General features: G+C 37.1%; 1 pseudogene; it reads right to left on the reverse strand.

The window, feature by feature from the left end:
• Positions 1 to 8381: 8381 nt before the first annotated feature.
• LOC123589937 lies at positions 8382 to 9288 on the reverse strand (annotated as a pseudogene).
• Positions 9289 to 19244: the final 9956 nt, after the last annotated feature.

Raw genomic sequence — 19244 nt, forward strand, 5'->3', positions numbered from 1 at the left:
TACTTCACAAAATTCCATTGAAATAGGCTCTTACAGGTATTCTTCCAGGTTTTTTCTAGGTTTTTTTTCTATGTCAAACAGTGCTACAATTAACAATCGTTGTTATTTATATCATCATTATGAACGTAGATTCCACTCAGTGAAAGCTTTGTACTTTTGTATAATCCAGTGCTAAATGTGGCCATTCTCAATGATATGCTTCCAGATTATAATACCTGTGACTATTTTATTCCTGCTCCATTAACATTCTATCATACACCAGCTGATACCTCTTAGCTACAGAAATGTTATATTTAATTGAATTTTTGAAACCTAAGATGACAAAGTGATTTAAAAAAATTAGTTGCCATAGACTGATGTCCATTATTCTGTCTAAAATATGTGGTATGATGCACCGTCCAGCAATTCAGAAAGTCAATGATGATTACCATAATTTTCACCTAAGAAGCTAACAGTATATATGTCTAAAGCAAGTGAAAATTAAAAACTTACAAATTCACTTTTAGATGTTTTTTTTAATTGATTTTTCTATTTCCACCAAATGAAATGAGATAGGAACACCATGAAAACAAAAGGAGATGTGTAAGTACCTTATTTTTCAAATAAAAAGAACACATTGATTATTAATTGGAGAAAAACATAAGTAATATTTAAGATGAAAAATAATATCCTTTCATTAAATGTTACTAGTTAGTATTCGAAAGAATATTTAAAAATTTAGTGCAAGCAGTGCTCTCTACTGGTCTTATATTTATTGCAACTACAATCAGTGTCAAATGGGTATTTATACAGAGTTACAAAAATCATCTCTATCCTAAAAGACTGCTAGTATTTTTATTTTAATCTCTATTTGGTTTCCACTTTAACCGTGTGTGTGTGTGTGTTGCATGTATATGTATGTGTGTACATAAATATTCACTCTTGAATTTCTATACTAAAGTTAGTTTTGAACTTTGCAAATGAATTGCTGTCATACATTATCACAAATAATTATATATTAAAGAGATAATACAGAAAAATGAATGGGGAGCTTTAATGTAAGGCATACTTTTGTATACAGTTGTTTTAATAAGCAGTGGCACTTGTTTTCCCTGATCCCTGGAAAATACAAGGGAAGGCCTCCCAAGGGAATGGGTGCCCGTGTATATGGGCAATTCAGAGTAAACAGTGACCACCACCATGGACTCTTTCCTCTTTTCTCTCTCTACCACTCCTTCCTATACCACTCTGCAAATACTAAAACAATCAACATATTGGTGCTTCTTTTAAAGCTTAGGAGAAAATTTTATTACAAGTACTTATGCAAGCCATTTGTTTCAGAAGGGTGTGTGTGTGTGTGTGTGAGAGAGAGAGAGAGAGAGAGAGAGAGAGGAAAATACATTCATTCATTCTGTGGTTTCATGTCAAGTGATTACCATGTGCTAAGCCTTGATGATAAAGCAGTTTTTAAGACAACAAGTACCCTACTGGAATTAATTGGTATTTATTGAATTATTTCTCAATTTAAAAAGTTATAAATGCTATTAAGGAACGTACATGGTGCAATGAGAGTCTATAACCTAAACCAATCTGGGGATTCAGAAAAAACTTCTCCAAAGATGAAATATTTATGGTGTGTTAAGGGAAATCCTTGAACATATTTAAATACTTTTAAGGGAGAAGTAGCTACCAGGGATGGAAGGTTGAAGATGCAGGAGAAACAATTATAGGTAGCATATGGTTATCAAGAGGGCAGGAGAAGGTAAGAGGGATCCAGAGAATAGGTGGCAAGATATGTCTTGATAAGAGGAGAGAATAGAAGCTGTTGCAGGCAGGTTTGTAGAGTTTGTGAAGTGATTGGCAAAGCTCCCACTGCAAGGCTTCTATGATTTCAATGATGTAGGAAACAAGCCCATCTGTTGAGATAAAAGTGGGTCTGGGAAGAGTAGAGACTATCTGAAGCAACTATTTTATAGAGTTGATAAAAGTGGATATAGGTCCAGGTTCAGTCAGTCTTAGAGGGATTTTTCTCCTGCGTTCACTGATAATGACTGGGTCTGTAAGGTCTTCTGATCTCGAATCCCTTAAATGCCAAACTGTGGACTCTGAATGGCTTTGTGAATTACTCTCTTTAATGTTCTTCAAAGTAGATCATAACATTCTATAGTTTATGGGTTAGCCATTGTTTAGTGTCCTTATTTCCTTCCTATAGCACTGAACTAATCTTGTGAAAGTCATCTTTCCATCATGACTATCTGACTGAATAAACATGGCTGGAGGGAACACTCAACTCTGGCGCACTTTCTGGCCAGGAGTTTCCGGGAAGGCCATCATTTGTCTGAAGCAATACATACTAATCCTATATTTTTTTATTATTAACATTTTATAAATCATACTAGGCCTACTAAAATATTTGTTTGAAGCTGATTTCTTTTTCCTTAAGATTAAGTGCTTTTACTTAGTAAATACATGTGCTGGTACTCTATTTGGTCTACCCAGAGAGAAAGCAATCTAATTATTTTTTAAAAAGGCAACATTGATATTGACATAGATATAATTGAACAAGTTGCATCCACTGTGTTTCTCTAGAGTCAAAATAAAATATAATGATATTTTTGAGCCATAAAAGATGGTAAAGAACATTAAATCTAACCAACAGTGGTAAATGAGATCCAGAGAGATTAAATTTGAGATTACAACTATCTGCACAACAGGGTAGTGTGTGGTAAATGCAACATACAAGACATATGAACAAAGCATCATGTGGAACATGGAAGGCTTTATAGAAGAGATGGCATTTATGCTGGGTATCTAAAAATAGGATTTTTTAGATGGAGGTAGAATCAGAAGACATTTTACTTAAACTGACAGAGCATGTAAATGGAGTCAGGAAACAACGGCATGCGTGTTATTGTTGAAACGGTTCACTTTACTAGAACATGGAAGACATGAAGTAAACAAATGTTAAGACGAGAAAGAAACTGGCAGGGAAGGGGAATGGCAGGGACTGCAGAAGGCTTTGGGAGTCACTCTCAGGACTTAGAATTTATTCAGAAGGCCCTTAGAGCTTTTTGAGTGAGAAAGTCATATGTGGCTCTTCTTGAAATAGTATATTAAGATTTTTTACAGAAAAATGATTACAACTTCTAAATTGGATAAAACAGTCAAAATTATCCATATCAATGAGGGATGTTCTAGCCACGTCACATTTGAAGACAACAAATCCATTCTGAGGTTATAGATACAGACCTTTACACCAAACTATAGCTCGATTCATTGGTTTGATGGCACTGACTACCATTTTCTTTATTGGGAGATGAGAAATTTTTTTTTTTAATTTTTTTTTCAACGTTTATTTATTTTTGCGACAGAGAGAGACAGAGCATGAGCGGGGGAGGGGCAGAGAGAGAGGGAGACACAGAATCGGAAACAGGCTCCAGGCTCTGAGCCATCAGCCCAGAGCCTGACGCGGGGCTCGAACTCATGGACCGCGAGATCGTGACCTGGCTGAAGTCAGACGCTTAACCGACTGCGCCACCCAGGCGCCCCATGGAGATGAGAAATTTTAATGTGGATAGGATATAAACAAAATATGGTATTACACCGAGGATAAGATGCTCATTAAGAAAGGCTTTAGGAAATTATCGAGGAAACCTCTTCATTCCCAGATGAGTTTTGAAATCATGATATGTTCCTTCAGTCAAAATGTTTTGAAAAAAATGAACTAGGCGAGGAGAGAGAATAGCTATAGAGATTTAAATGGCGGCGCATACACGGAGTTACTTATGTCGTTCTTGTTACAATTACTATTAACACCAATTTTTAGATTAGAGACAAAACCCGGGACAAAATGGAACATGTCACTGAGCCTGTAGAGATTATATTATCAGGTAGGAGAAATCTTCCTCTCCTTACCCCAAGTCTTTATTTGGACAACATTCCTACCACAGACTTTCAGCATCATAATGTGTTAGTACACAGTGATTGCCATTTGTCTTCAGACAAGTGGTTATATAAGACAAAGATTCATGTGTGTAAGACATATCTTAAGCAAAGACATGAGATTTATCTTTCATTTTCATATGGGATGTATATAAACGTTATAGCTCTTAAGATACAAAATATCTGCATTTGACATCAGTGGAACCTTCATGTTAGTAGTTGAGATAAAATATTTAAAGAATAGGAGAGATGGTAAATGAGCAAGGTAACAGTTTTGTATTATGTGCAGCTCATAATTGTAGCTCTGTAAAGAGCTCCCATTGAGTCAATGGGAAGTGTAGGTGGAGGTTAGTGCCAGGTTAATTGTTGCATTCAACATCATTCAGGAGAAAAAGTGGAGATAAAATTACAGCATTTATATTTCTGCCCTTCAATTTTCCTTCATCTCTATACTTGTTAGATTTTCTTCACTTGTTATTATTTACATCCCATGTCTGATTTTTTTTTTCCTCCCCTAACTCCTTGGGTTATTGAAGAAATATATTCCATAAAGTTGACTTTCAAGACAGTTTCAAAATAAAGAAAATGCCATTCATCTATTCATTTTCAATATAGAGTTGGAAATACAGTTTCATGGAAAATATTATCAAGTAACCTTTTGAAAAATAGATTTTATGAAGAAAGAGGTATTTTACTAGATGTCTCCATGGCATTCTAAAGATTGTGGTATATCACCAATGCTAAGCCTGCAGGTAATTTTAATTATTATCTGACAGGTCATTTTTCTCTTTTAGTAGTTTTCTAGTCCTCTGGGATCCACCTACTCAATGACTATAGAAATTTCTTCCCTGTTAAGAAAGAACTTTTGACTTCAAATACGCAGTTTCAATAATTTGGCTTTCATATTATCTGAGTCCTCATCTTTACAATGTGATTTAGATGTTGATTATACTATAATAATGTACTAGAATACAACTACCTAATTATCATCAATTTCATGTTGACATTGTCTTTAAATTTGAGACTTCAGATTACTATCAACATTGTTTACTTTGCTAATTCAGAAAGTTAATATTTATATAAATTAAAAAATAGCTACATTTTTCTTTCCATCTACTAATGTATTCTTTTCTTCATGCTGTCATTCTTCAAATTTCCACTTCTATATTTGCTTTTATTTTTATCCTTTTTATTGATATTAATATTACCTTTCCAAATGTATATATTTTAAGACATTCCATTGTTCAGTTTGGAAACACACAAATCTTGACGAAGTTAAGGTGGCAAAGAGAAGTATAAAACAGCCTTTTGTGAACTGTAAATTGTCATGCTTATTAAATGCAAAAATTACTAAAAAAGGAATAAACAAAACTTACTTTTCTTTTGTCTCTTCACCTTTATTTTTTTTTTTTTCAACGTTTATTTATTTTTGGGACAGAGAGAGACAAAGCATGAACGGGGGAGGGGCAGAGAGAGAGGGAGACACAGAATTGGAAACAGGCTCCAGGCTCTGAGCCATGAGCCCAGAGCCTGACGCGGGGCTCGAACTCACGGACCGCGAGATCGTGACCTGGCTGAAGTCGGACGCTTAACCGACTGCGCCACCCAGGTGCCCCTGTCTCTTCACCTTTAAAAGAGAGCTCTGGAAAAGAACATTCCATTGGGTTCCAAATTTTATTAGGTGGTTTAGTGAAACAGTCAAATTAAATTTATAGGCCTTTGTCATCACTTACATGTTTAGAATTGTATGGGGGTCCCTGGGTGGCTCAGTCAGTTGAGTGTCTGACTTTGGCTCAGGTCATGATCTCATGGTTCATGGATTCGAGTCCCGTGTTGGATTCTGTGCTGACAGTTCAGAGCCTGGAGCCTGCTTCAGATTCTATGTCTCCCTCTCTCTGCCCCTCCTCACTCATGCTCTGTCTCTGTCAAAAATGAATAAACATTAAAAATTAAAAAAACTTGTCATTACCTTGCCCACCTCACAATTTAAGTTCTCTGTCAGAAAATGCCTATTTTGATTAAAAAAACAATCACTTAAAATTGTTTTTTAAGTTTTACAAAACTGTGTATATTCTACAGTAAAAAAGCTTATATATTTGTTCATAAGCTTGTCAGTGATTTTGACTGTTGTTTTATCTATATGGAAAACGTGAGTCATACATTCATTTTCCTGGATATACAAACTACAAGTTCATCATAAAATTTTAAATATATTAAGATGTCTTTCTAAAACTTGACAATATCCTTGTCTCCACTAACGGAGATCTTCTCCAATGGGCATCACTTTATTGCAATGAGGGAATATAAATGTGTTTCCTTCAGAGTCAGATGTAGGTTGAACTTCCTCATCCTATTGGCCTGGATTCTTCTCACAAGATTCATTTAATAATATTCTGGTAATATTCATGACTTAGAAATTTTCTTTTGGACAGAATAGCATTTGGGCATCAAACTTTGTAATTCTATTCGTAATGTTGGAACATTTAGAAATTAAAATCCAGGAATTCTTACTAAGGAAATTTTAAATGTGGAAACATAAAAATAGAATACAGATAACTGCATAGAATGGAATACGGATATCCTAGCTTGATAACAGATGGACGTTTTTAAGAGCTAAACACATTATTTCTATTATTTAGCAATAAAAGAAAGTGTTATGATGACAAGCAAATACATGTACCAAATTCAAAAGAGATTATTTTAATCCTCTTATTTTGCCGCAATTTTATCCATTAGAATTCTAAAATATAAGTATCAAGACATAATTCTATGCATCTTAAATTTTTCTATGGTTTTAGGCAAAAGGCCTAGTTCCACTGATTAATATTTGGCATGTTTCTTATTTATTTATTATTAATTAATTCATTTATTTATTTTTGAGAGAGAGAAAGTGTGCAGGTGAAGGGTAGAGAGAGAAAGAGAGAGAAAATACCAAGCAGGCTCTGCACCATCAGTGCAGAGCCAGTTTTGGGGCTGGAACCCACAAACCATAAGATCATAAATCAAGAGTCAGATGCTTAACTGACTGAGCCACCCAGGCACCCAGCATGTTCCTAGGAGGGAAGGCCCTACTGAAAAAGGTAGCTGGTTCTTAGTCATTTGAAGGGCATAAGCTGAGCATGTTTGAGTTTTATTTTATTTTGTTTTGTTTGGTCCACATACCCAGCACATAGTAACGAATGAATTACGAATAGATGGAAAGAAAGGAGAGAAAGAGTAAAGGGACAAATGAGTGAATAAATTAATGAAGAGTGATTAAGGCTTGCTTGAAAAGGTGATATTGACAAAAATACATTTCTTTTTTTTTTTTAGAAATATTTAGTAAATTTACTCAAATGAAGAAAGCTTAAATGATACAGAACTGAAAATATTAGAACTCTACATACACTAAAAAGTGAATATAAATTAACCAACTCCATGGACATTTCTAGTTAAGCATTCATACAAATATATATTCATCTTTTCCTTTTATATAGGAATAGCACATACATACATGACACGATTCTGGCAAAAAAAAATCAGAGATACTAAAAATATTCTCAAGTTTTAAAAATGGTATGGAATAAGTTTTAACAATATTCTACCTGATTGCAAACCCCTGATTTAATTCCATAATTTTATCATGCCAGAAGCATGGTTGGTATTAATTTTTTAAACAGATATTCGTATCATACACATTGGCTTATTAGTAATTAAGGCATTTGGTATACACAGTATCTCAGTGTGGACAACAAATTTTTAGTATTGATTATTTCCTATGACAGTTTAAACTTGCAAAATCTTTTCAAAATAAGAAAATGGCTGCACACATTTAAGTGTTTTCTTATAAAACACAATCTTCAAAAAAGTCACAATGATTGGTCATTGTGATTCCTAGTAATAAGTCCTGTCTTCTTTCTGACATAGTATCAATGATATTCTTTTTTTTATTAAGAACATTTTTTAAATGTTTATTTATGTTTGAGAGAGACAGAGACAGAGCACGAGCAGGGGGAGGGCCAGAGAGACACAGAATTTGAAATAGACTCCAGGCTCTGAGCTGTCAGCACAGAGCCTGACACGGGGATCAAACTCACAAATTGAGATCATGACCTGAACTGAAGTCGGACGCTTAACCGACTGAGCCACCCCGGCACCCCTAGCATGAATTATATTCTTATGCAGGATTGCATTAAGACCCAGTAGCTCTTGAACAATGTTACCAAACAACCATATTAGTCCCAAATGCAGCAAAGGCCACAGTCTTCACTGTGTACTTTCACCTCATTGAAGTTGAAGCTGCTCCTTTTGTATATTTTTTCACTTCAGTGTGACGTAGTTTGTTAGGGTTTCATATGTGGCTTTTTAAGGAAAAAAAAAAAGGTTTCGATTTCTTCCGCAATTCACAGTTCTCAGATGAGACTTTTTTTTTTTTTTAAAATCTTAGTCTGGGGACATTTTAAACAATCAAATTCTCTTTATAGTAGACTGTGTCTCAATGCAACTGCAATAAATAAGCATCTACATCCTTGGCTATGTTACCAGTATATCCTGGAAGCAAAGTAAGGTGATTTTCCTGTTCCCATAGTCCACTTAATTGTTGCTTTAAAATCTGAGTATGTCCATCATTTATAGTTTCTGTTTTGGATGATAGTTCTGACCACCACCTTTTTATTTCTGCCTGAGGCCAATTTAAAGCAACTATTCTATATTCTTCAAATTTGCTTTTAAGTAGGGACTTGACCAGAGGTAACAAATCTACACAGCAGCCAAGTGAGATGTATTGTTTTTCCTTCTGTAAACTATTGGTGAGCACAAGAAGGCAATCCATGACAATTCCAAGGTCTTCTATCCTCACCAAATAAGCTACAAGCTCACTTATACTTCTCTTTTTGCAGAACGTTAAAGCTATTCCTGCTGAACAAAACCTGTGCCATTGTTTCATGGTCCTGAGAAACCTCAGAGAAAAACCCACTATATTTGAATGATGGGCTTTCTGTCTGTGAAGAACCAGAATCACTAGAGTTAAGCAAGTATGTTCGACTATCATGGCGTAATTTTTCAGGTGGGTGGCCTGCACAAGCCAGTTCATTTTATTTGCCATGTCACAGCCCGCACTTCAAGGGGACTGTTTTTTTCTGTAACAAAGATTTGGAAAAGGATGATGCACTTTCTGTGATAGATCACCTCACGTAGTTTATCTGGGCTTTTCACAGCTTGTCCAACTGTTCTATTTATGTAAGCAGCCAACTGTTTTGGAGATTTCTTAACCTCCTTCATGTTCTTATTAGTAAAATTAGAGACCCTTTTTCTAGGAAGACCGGTGGAATAGGCCTCCATAGTATCACAATAAGTTCTTTTTTTAACACTCTGGGCTTCAGATGCCATCATGTCTTAAATACCGGGGTCTCTTGGTACCTAGCACCTCAGCCCTGCCCCGGGGCTGACAAGCTGCGCCCGGCAGCCTACAACGTCCCTCCGCTGCTGGGCCAAGCCCCACTCTGAGCCATTCAAACACGGCCGTGCCAATAAAAATACATTTCTAAGTACTTATTTTATATTTTGCATTTCATATACTAACTGTAATACCACAGGCACACTAATGGTACCTAAAAAATGCCTAGGCCCAAACGAATAGATAAGTTATCCATAGTTAGCATGTCCAAGCACCCTATTAGGGAGGGCTGGCTTCTACTTACATTACATTTACTTCACAGGCTGGCTATGATTTTGCACATTACAGTGAGATTGCTTCTTGCCAGGGTTAAATTCTCAAGTCAGCTAGTAAGGCAAAAATTGTCCTTGAATTCCTTTATATCATCTATAAAACTTGATTTGGGTCTATACCCTAATTCTTTTTTTTTTTAATGTTTATTTATTTTTGAGAGAGAGACAGACAGAGCACGAGCTAGGGAGGGGCAGAGAGAGGGAGACACAATCCAAAGCAGGCTCCAGGCTCTGAGTTGTCAGCACAGAGCCCGACTCAGGGTTCACACTCACAAACCGTGAGATCATGACCTGAGCTGAAGTCGGACACTCAACCAACTAGCCACCCAGATACCCCTTATGCCCTCATTCTTAAATGCATTAAAATCTGAGGACTACTATGCTAAACTTAAAACCAAAGTTGAAACCTTCAGGTAGCAAGCGACTTGGTGCCGGGCGACAGTGTGGCCGGAGTTCAAGGGTCCCTCCCTTGAAATCAGCCCACAGACTTTGAATCCTAGAGCCATCACTTAGCACCTGTGTGACCTTGGTTAAATGACAGTGTCTCTTGCTCTGTTTCCACATCTGTAAAATTGGATTATAATTGTACCTGTGGAATAGGCTGGTGTGAAGGTCAAAGGAGATAATCTGTATAAGCTGTTTGCAACCGTGTCTGGCATGTAGTAAATGTGTTCGCTATTCCTCCTGACTTGAAAACTATAAAAATCCTAATAGAGAGCAAATGATGGATGAGAATTATAAAATGTTTCTGTTTGCCTGAAGGATTTAGTCCATTCTGTTTTAATAAATCAGCCTCTGCAAACCTAATGAATATAAATAAATTGTTTCCTGGGAGGAGGTAACAAGATAAAATGTCACCTGGCACACAGTAGGTAAATGCTTACTGGATTTTAAGTTAAATCTTGCGTGCGCAGCTGGACTTGCATACTATTCCTGGAAAAAGTATGGAGAGGACCTTGACTGCTTGCATCTATCTTTCCAGTCTGCCAATACCTTTTTTTTTTTTTTTCAACGTTTATTTATTTTTGGGACAGAGAGAGACAGAGCATGAACGGGGGAGGGGCAGAGAGAGAGGGAGACACAGAATCGGAAACAGGCTCCAGGCTCTGAGCCATCAGCCCAGAGCCCGACGCGGGGCTCAAACTCACGGACCGCGAGATCGTGACCTGGCTGAAGTCGGACGCTTAACCGACTGCGCCACCCAGGCGCCCCTGTCAATACCTTTTTGAGGCCCCGCTGAACAGGAATCAGGCTCGTGCTCTTAGGCATTAATGCCATGAAATAAGGGTTAGGTTCTAAATCCACCTCAAAAGTACCTATAATAGAACTCCACTGCACTGAGACCTCCCAGGTCACTCCTTCTGCATAAAATGTTTTCAGCTTCTTGGCCAAAAAGCCCCCTCCCCCCATAGTATTATAGCTCACCAAGTTTCAACAGGAGAGCCCCTGCCTCTGCCAGTGTAAGGGCAGACTGTACCCCTTCCTGCTGAAAGCATACCTAGTCTGAATATCTCAGTCACTGAACCAATATGCATTCCGTATCGCAGCCTACCAGAGATCGCATAGTGCATTTAGGAGACCAATGGATGAGGAAGAAGACACACTGATCTCATGACACCTATGAGCTGGAAGGGAGGAATGAAAATTATATTAATGAAAATTTGCTATAATATATGCCACTGTTGCGACTCTGTACCTAACTTTCCTTTGTAGGATAGCAAGACCAGACCACATCCTACGTAAATATGAAACACTTGTCAACATTCAGGTATTATTCACATGTGAGGGGCAAATATAGTTGATGAGGGACCATAAGGCAAGCTGAGGGCCAAGCACAAGCTGGCATTAACCCTCCCCCCAAGGGTGGGATACATGTGACCTTCCTCAGGCACTCCTGGCTGCCCAAGGACAAAGGGAAGGACAGAAAGCAAATGGTTAAACTGATAGAGTCTCCATCAGTTTACAAATATCTTACTAAATTACAAGAAAAAGCAATCTATTAATAGCCTAATCTCCAAAAACCTACAGACTCAGTTTCCTGGAGCCCCCAAATCACCCTCCCCTCCATAGTGATGTGGGGAACAAAGGCAAGAAGGAAGTGGCAGATAAAATTTGAATTTCCTTATAACCTGCAGCCCACTGACAAATACTTGAGTCAGGCAGAATAAAATGTTTCTCCAGGAACTTCCTGATGTCTTAATTCTAACATCATTTTACTTAATCTTTCCTGTATCTCTACGAAGAAGATACTACTCTCTAAGAATAGAGAATCAATACACAGGCCACTTTCCCTCACGAGCTTGATTTCAAAGCCCACCTCTCTTTCTTTCGGCCCTATCTCCACCTCTCAAAAAGCTGCTTTTAAAGACCTACCCTGGACCATATCAGCTTTTCATCCACTGTTCAAAAGTGAATTCACCTATCACCTCCCCAATCTTCCTTGTTAATAATTCTGAGATTAATATTCAAGGCTGGAAATTGTTTAAATGCCAGCAGGTTAGTTGGCCAAGAGGAACTGTATTGATATGAACACTATTTTGAATAAGACTGTAATGTGGACAAAGCAGATAGAAATGCTATAATTATATAAGACAATGAGGATCGATGCTGAGGTTGATTTGTAGTTACAATGTATTTCTCACAAAAAGAACACACTCAAATGTTTTCTTTAGCTTTTCTTATATATGTATATAATTGGCCCTCAGATCTGAGGAGTGGTTTGAATGTACCACATAAGTGGAAAGTAATGTTGTTTCTTTTTTATTTAAATCTCTTGTTTATCCATATAAATCGTGTCCATCTCCAGCTCCTCTTAAAAAACCTTCAAGCATTCTCAAAGCACAGAACCAGTGCCTTACAGACAATTTGCATTTTACATTTGGCTATTTCAATTACTGTGAATGGCTCCTTTCAGTTGTCTCTCTGTTTTTATGCTTTGTTCTGTCATCCAAATGCCTTTGAAAAGTTTGGAAGTTTAAGATACGGGAAAGGACCATATGTTTTAATCTCCTTAGTGAGCTCCATTTATCTTAATAATATTTCTTGCCCAGTTTCAAAGTTACTTTGGAGATATTTACTTTCTCTAACATGATAGCTTTATGGCAATATAAACCAGGGACATACATGCAATGTCTCTGACATGTTTTCTTCAACCACCTCTTTGTTGAGTCCCTAGGGCCCTTATCTCCCCTACTTTATTTTTTATATTCTTTTTAAAAATTGTGCTCTGTAACTTCATTATTGCTATGGACTAAATGTGTCTCCCCCAAATTCACATGTTTAAATACTAATCCCCAATGTGATGGCCTTTGGATATGCAACCTTTGGGAGGTGATCTGGTCCCAAGGCTGAAACTCCCACAAATGAGATTAGTGCCCTTATAAAAGAGACCCCAGAGAACTCCTTTGCCCCTTCTACCTTATGAGAACCAGTTAGAAGATCCAGGAAGTGGGCCTTCATATAGTCTGCCGGTGCCTTGATCTTGGACTTCCCAGATTCTAGAACAGTGAGAAATATATTTTGTCTATGGTGTTTCTGTTATTGCAGCCTAAATGAAGACAATGATGAAACTTTCCACTGAACAACATATTAAAAATTTTCTTAATTTTTTAATGTTTATTTATTTTTGAAGGAGAGAGAGAGAGAGACAGAGCACAAGCAGGGAAGGGATAGAGAGAGGGGAAGATACAGAATCCGAAGCAGACTCCAGGCTCCAAGCTGTCAGCACAGAGCCTGACATGGGGCTCGAACCCACGGATGGTGAGATCATGACCTGAGACGAAGTCAGATACTTAACTGACTGAGCCAGCCAGGTGCCCCTAAACATATTAAAAATTTAAATAAAACTTTATACCCTTGCATCCAAAGTTATTATCTTTCCTATAAACACCAAACATTGAAAGTTATCATTCCATCCTTTTTATTTTTTGTAACAACTTTATTGAGTTATAATGCACACATCATAAAATTCATCCATTTCAAGTGTACAATCGAATATTTTCACATAGTTTTACATTCTTCACCTCTATATAATTTTAGACTATTTTCACCACCCCAAAAGAAAACACCATATCCAGAAGCTTTCATTCCCTATTCCCACTTCCCCCTAGCTCCTAGCAACCACCAATCTTTTCTCTCTCTAGATTTACCTATTCTGGAAATTTAATACAAATGGAATAATTTTGTGTCTAGTTTTGTACACTTACCGTGATGTTTCGAGATGATCCATGTTCCAGCAGGTATCAATACTTCAGTCCCTTTTATGGACAAATAATATTCCCTTATATAGATACACCATATTTTTTTATCCATTCTTCAGTTGATGAATATTTGTGTTGTTTCCAATTTTTTGCTCTTATAATGTTGCTATGAACGTTTATGTATGAATTTTGTATAAACATAGATTTTCAATTTCTCTTGGACATATATCTAGGAATGGAATTGCTGGATCTTAAAGTAACTCTACCTTTAAGAATTTTAGAAACTGCCAAGGTGTTTTCCAAAATGGCTGCACCACTTTGCAACTTCACTGACTAAGTTGTTTGTTTAGTGACTTACCTGAGCTATTTCCACCTGTGTTCTTTGTTATGTGCAGCCAATGAGGACTTTTCTCAATTAACTTAGTGATCAGCTAGCGATTAGACAAATATTTCCTTAGAGGCCTTGAACCACTAAGTCATTCAGTCTTTCTTGACGGGCCCTGTATGCTGGGATATGCCTTCAATGCCCCATTATGCAGTTAAACTCTGCCTTAGTCTCTACTTCCTTCTTGGGCAGAGCATCAGTATCAGCCAAAGGTGAGAGACTAGAGCCTTCTCAAGTCATTCCTGGGCATATGCACAGCCTCGCAGGTGAGCATGTCCTTCTGGGCTTCCAGAAATATGCTGGACCCTTTCAAACCCCCCAGGGGACATTTCATTACCCCATTTGCCTTGTTAAGATTGTGATTTTTATTTCTTAGCTACAACTGGTATTGCTGCCTAAAGCAACTGTAATGTTAAATAATTACTAGTAACCATTTTCCATGAATGCCATGGATATAAAACAAACAGAGAAGGAGTTCTGAGTTATGTCAATTAAACGCAAGCCCTAAGAAGGGAGCTATACCTTCTTTGCTGCTAGAAAGACCAAATAGCAACATTTCTCTGGGGATGGGGCTTTAGGAAGGTCCAAACCCACTCTGTTCCCTCCAGTGGCTGATGGGTGCTGATTGTTAGCTTGTGGGTTTTCAGTGCTACTGAGCAGCTGGGAACAGGGTGATGGGAGGAAGGCAAATTAAAGTGCCACAGAGCTCACTGTTGTGATTCAGCCATCTTCCTTACATGAAAACTTCTGTAATCATTGGAAGCCTTTGCTTGATTTCCAGAGTTTTAAAAAAGTTGATTTTGACAATTGTTGCCAGTGTTCTCATTGTTCTTACAGGGGGCAAATTTTCAGAAATCCTTATTCTGCCATTCAGGAAGTGCCACTGTGGCCATCCTTTCTTCTAGATAGATCCCACTGGTATCTTAAAGTCAACATCCCAAAATGGACTCATTGTATTCAACATCATCTTCTTTCTTTAATAATCTTCTTTTGTAGTCTGTCCCAATGAAACTCCACTACACTAACCAGAAATCTATGGGCTAATTTTTACACCTGTTTTTCTTTCTACACTAACAGCAAGTACACTAACTAGAAACTACACTACACTACATTAACCAGAAACTACACTAACCAGAAATCTATAGGCTAATTTTTATACCTGTTTTTCTTTCTCTCTTTTATCTCCCAGCCCATGTTCCACCCATCACCAAGTCCAGTGCATATTCTTTCTTAAATGGCGCTCAAATCTATCCACTTTCTTAGAATCTCCAGAGAAAACATCATGACTCAGGTTCTCAGAAACTAACTCCCCTATACTGTAATAGCCCTTTAACTAGTGTATTTGAAACTGGATCAACCCTGTCTCGTCATCTATCCACATAGTAAACTACATGGCATTTTTGAAAGGCAAAAATAGTTACACCACTTTGGTTAAAACGCAATGTTTTCCTACTCTTTTAAGATAAAGGCAGATATTCTTACTGTGATCTCCAAAGCTCCTCATGGTCCACACTAACTTTCAAAGAATGTAGCAGCATACATTTTTCCCTCTACCTGGGAAATTTTCCCTCTTCTCGTGTTCTAGTGAACTTTGACTTACTCTTTAGGTCTGCTCTCAAGTGTGATTGTCAGAGAAGATTTTCCAATTCTCTGATTATACCACATAGCACTATGTACTTGTCCTTCCTGCCAATTATATAAGAGGAATTTCGCATTTGCTCATGTGATTATTTAATTAATATCTGCCTCTTCTATTGTCTTATAGGCTCCACAAAGACAGACACCCCTTTTTAATTTTGCTTACAATTGTATCCCTAGAGTTTTAGTATAGTATCTGATGCAAATTTTGTGATCAGTAAACATTTGTTAAATAAATGAAACTTGATTAATCTATGCTAAGGCTATACTGGAATAAGCAAAATTAATTCTTACTCTGGATCCAAGAACTGAAACAACATTAACTATTAAGCAGTCAAAGGGATCAGTCTGTCTGTTTCACCTTTACTGTTTTACTCTTCAATGAAATACCAGTTGTGTTAAAACAACACCACCACCACCACCACCACCACCACCACTATGGACATCAGGCTAAAGCAAACATATGTAGAATTTATAATGCTCAATTTTTAGTTAGTCATTATAATAAAATTTTGACAATGAAGTTCCTAATAGCTCATTGTCTGATTTTTCTATATGTAAGTACAAATATAGAATATCGATAGCCAATAAATACATTCAATTTAACAGATATTCTCCCATCTAGTATCATGGAACTGATAAGTTAAATTGCTTTATTACTTTGAGTTGTTTGAGGACTATCTATCTTTAAAAAATTATTTTCTAGGTAAAGGTGGTATAATTCTGAGTGTTTCTATTCTTTCAGGGAAAACCATTGAAACCTGTGATTTGGGTTAACTGTATTCACAATAGCATGTCTTCTGAAGGGAATAACATAGTTTTCTGAAAGGTTGCATTACTTCCTTGTATTTGAATAGATTGAAAAAGATATTTCCTGAGAATTGAATCCCTTTGCTTCTAGCATCAGAGGCCCAGGGTATCGATACCTTACTCCAACATGCCCTGACAACAGCCCTTGTGAAATATCCAGTTTCTCTTTCGGGAAAGGTTGCCAGTATGATTTAATTTGGCTTAGAGTCATTATTTTAAAACCAAGCATGGTGTCATGGATTTAAAATGCTTCAGATGACAGCTTTGGATTTTTTTTGCTTAACTTTTTAAAAAATATTTTAATGTTTATTTTTTAAACAGGGAGAGAGAGAGAGAGAGCATGAGCGGGGGAGAGCAGAGAGAGAGAGAGAGGGACACACAGATTTTGAAGCAGGCTCCAGGCTCTGAGCTGTCAGCACAGAGACCGACGTGGGGCTTGAACTCACCAACCGTGAGATCATAACCTGAGCTGAAGTCGGATGCTTAACCGACTGAGCCACCCAGGCGCCCCTTTTTATTTAACTTTTAAAGCATTCAAACTTTAGCAGCCTCTAGAATAAACTGTGTGTCAATTTTAGATTTAGTCTTGGCCAAAAATTGCCCTTGCATTATAAGCTGCACATAATAAGCTGCACATTCTTTTTAACCTAAAAACAGTTATTTCTTTGGGAAATATGCTTATGGCTTAGAGTATTTTTTCTTTCAAAAGTAGGAAAAGTTGTTTTTTTTTTTTCTTATTATGCCCACGTCTTTCCTCCAATGTACAAATGAACTGCCATTTTATTGTACTGCTCTCTCTAATTTTCCTGACATTGTGCTAAGTCTCTTACTGCTTTTGGGTAGTTTCCAAAACACAATGCTTGAATTAAACATGTCCCCAGTAGATTTTACCCTTTAACCGTATCCCTTTCTCATTTTTTGTACTGCAATGACATAGAACCTCTGAATGACTTTATTATATTTCAGAACATGACTGCTATTTCCTGCTATTTTTGTCGTTTCTACTTGAAATAGAGTTTCTTATTTCTTTAGTACTTTTAGGATCAGAGCCCATTAGTTACAAATGCAAAAGCTGCAGAAATTTTCAAGTAAACATTTTAGTACAGTAGATTACTATAAGAGAATAAAAATATTTGGAACTTTTTTGTTCATTTTGTTCTGCTTTGTTAGAGACACATGGTGAAATAATTTCTACATCTAAATGCATAGAGATAGCCAACCAAATACATTAGCTTTTCAAGTGTTTTCTCCCAAATCTTTATATAAACTTTTTCTTTTAGCATAGTTTTAGATATACAAAAAGTATAAAAATAGAACAGAGAGTTCTGTTTACCCCAAACTGTCTCCTCTATTATTGACATCTTACATTAGTATGGTACATTGTTATAATTAATGTGGCAGCAATATTGATATAGTATCATTAGCTAAAATCCATAGTTTATTCCGATTTTCTTAGTTTTTACCTATACCCTTTTTTTGTTCCAGAATTCCATCCAGGAAGGAACATTACATTCAGTAGGTATGTCTTCTTAGCCTCCTCTTGACTGTGACAATTTCTCAAATTTTCCCTTGTTTTTGATGACCTTGAGAGTTTTGAGGAGTACTGGTCAGACACTTTTGGAATAAGTCTCAATTGGGATTTTTCTGGTGTTTTTCTTATGATTAGGACTGGGTTATGTGTTTTGTAGAGGAAGGCCATGGAGGCAAAGTACCATTCTCATCCCATCATATCAAGGGTACGTACTATCAATCTGACTTATTCTTGTTACTGTTGACCTTGATCCCCTGGCTGCAGTAGTGTTAGTCAGGTTTCTCCACTCCAAAGTTACTCTTTTCCCTTTTTTTTTTTTTGTACTGTACTCTTCAAAGGAAGTCAGTAGTGCAGCCATGCTTAAGGAATGGACAGTTATGTTACACCTCCTTGAGGGCAGAGTATCTACATAAATTATTTAAAATTCTTCTGTACTGGAGATTCTTTGGTTTTATCCTATTAGTTATTTATTCAGTCAGGTATTTATATCACTTTGGACTCATGGAGATTTATTTTAGACCTTGAGTTACAATCCAGTACCATTTTTTATTTGTCTGTTTATTTACTCAAATGTTTCAGCTTTTGCCATCAGGAGAACCTTCATTTGTCTCTTGTGCCGCGCTGACATACCCCTATTATTATTTAATTTGCTTTTTTTAATTTCTTTATTTATTTTTTTTTATTTTTTAATTTTTTTTTTCAACGTTTATTTATTTTTGGGACAGAGAGAGACAGAGCATGAACGGGGGAGGGGCAGAAAGAGAGGGAGACACAGAATCAGAAACAGGCTCCAGGCTCTGAGCCATCAGCCCAGAGCCTGACGCGGGGCTCGAACTCCCGGACCGCGAGATCGTGACCTGCCTGAAGTCGGACGCTTAACCGACTGCGCCACCCAGGCGCCCCAAATTGCTTCTTTATTTTTTGCCACTATAGGGTGCTCCAGGCTCATCCTGTGTATTTCCTGCCCCAGCCCTAGAATCATTCATTTCTCCAAGAAGCCCTGGTTCTTTTTACTGGAGGTTGGTTTAGAAAAAACCAAGACCCAAGGCACTAG

The sequence above is a fragment of the Leopardus geoffroyi genome, chromosome B4 (assembly GCF_018350155.1).
Source record: "Leopardus geoffroyi isolate Oge1 chromosome B4, O.geoffroyi_Oge1_pat1.0, whole genome shotgun sequence".
NCBI classification, from domain to species: Eukaryota; Metazoa; Chordata; class Mammalia; order Carnivora; family Felidae; genus Leopardus; species Leopardus geoffroyi.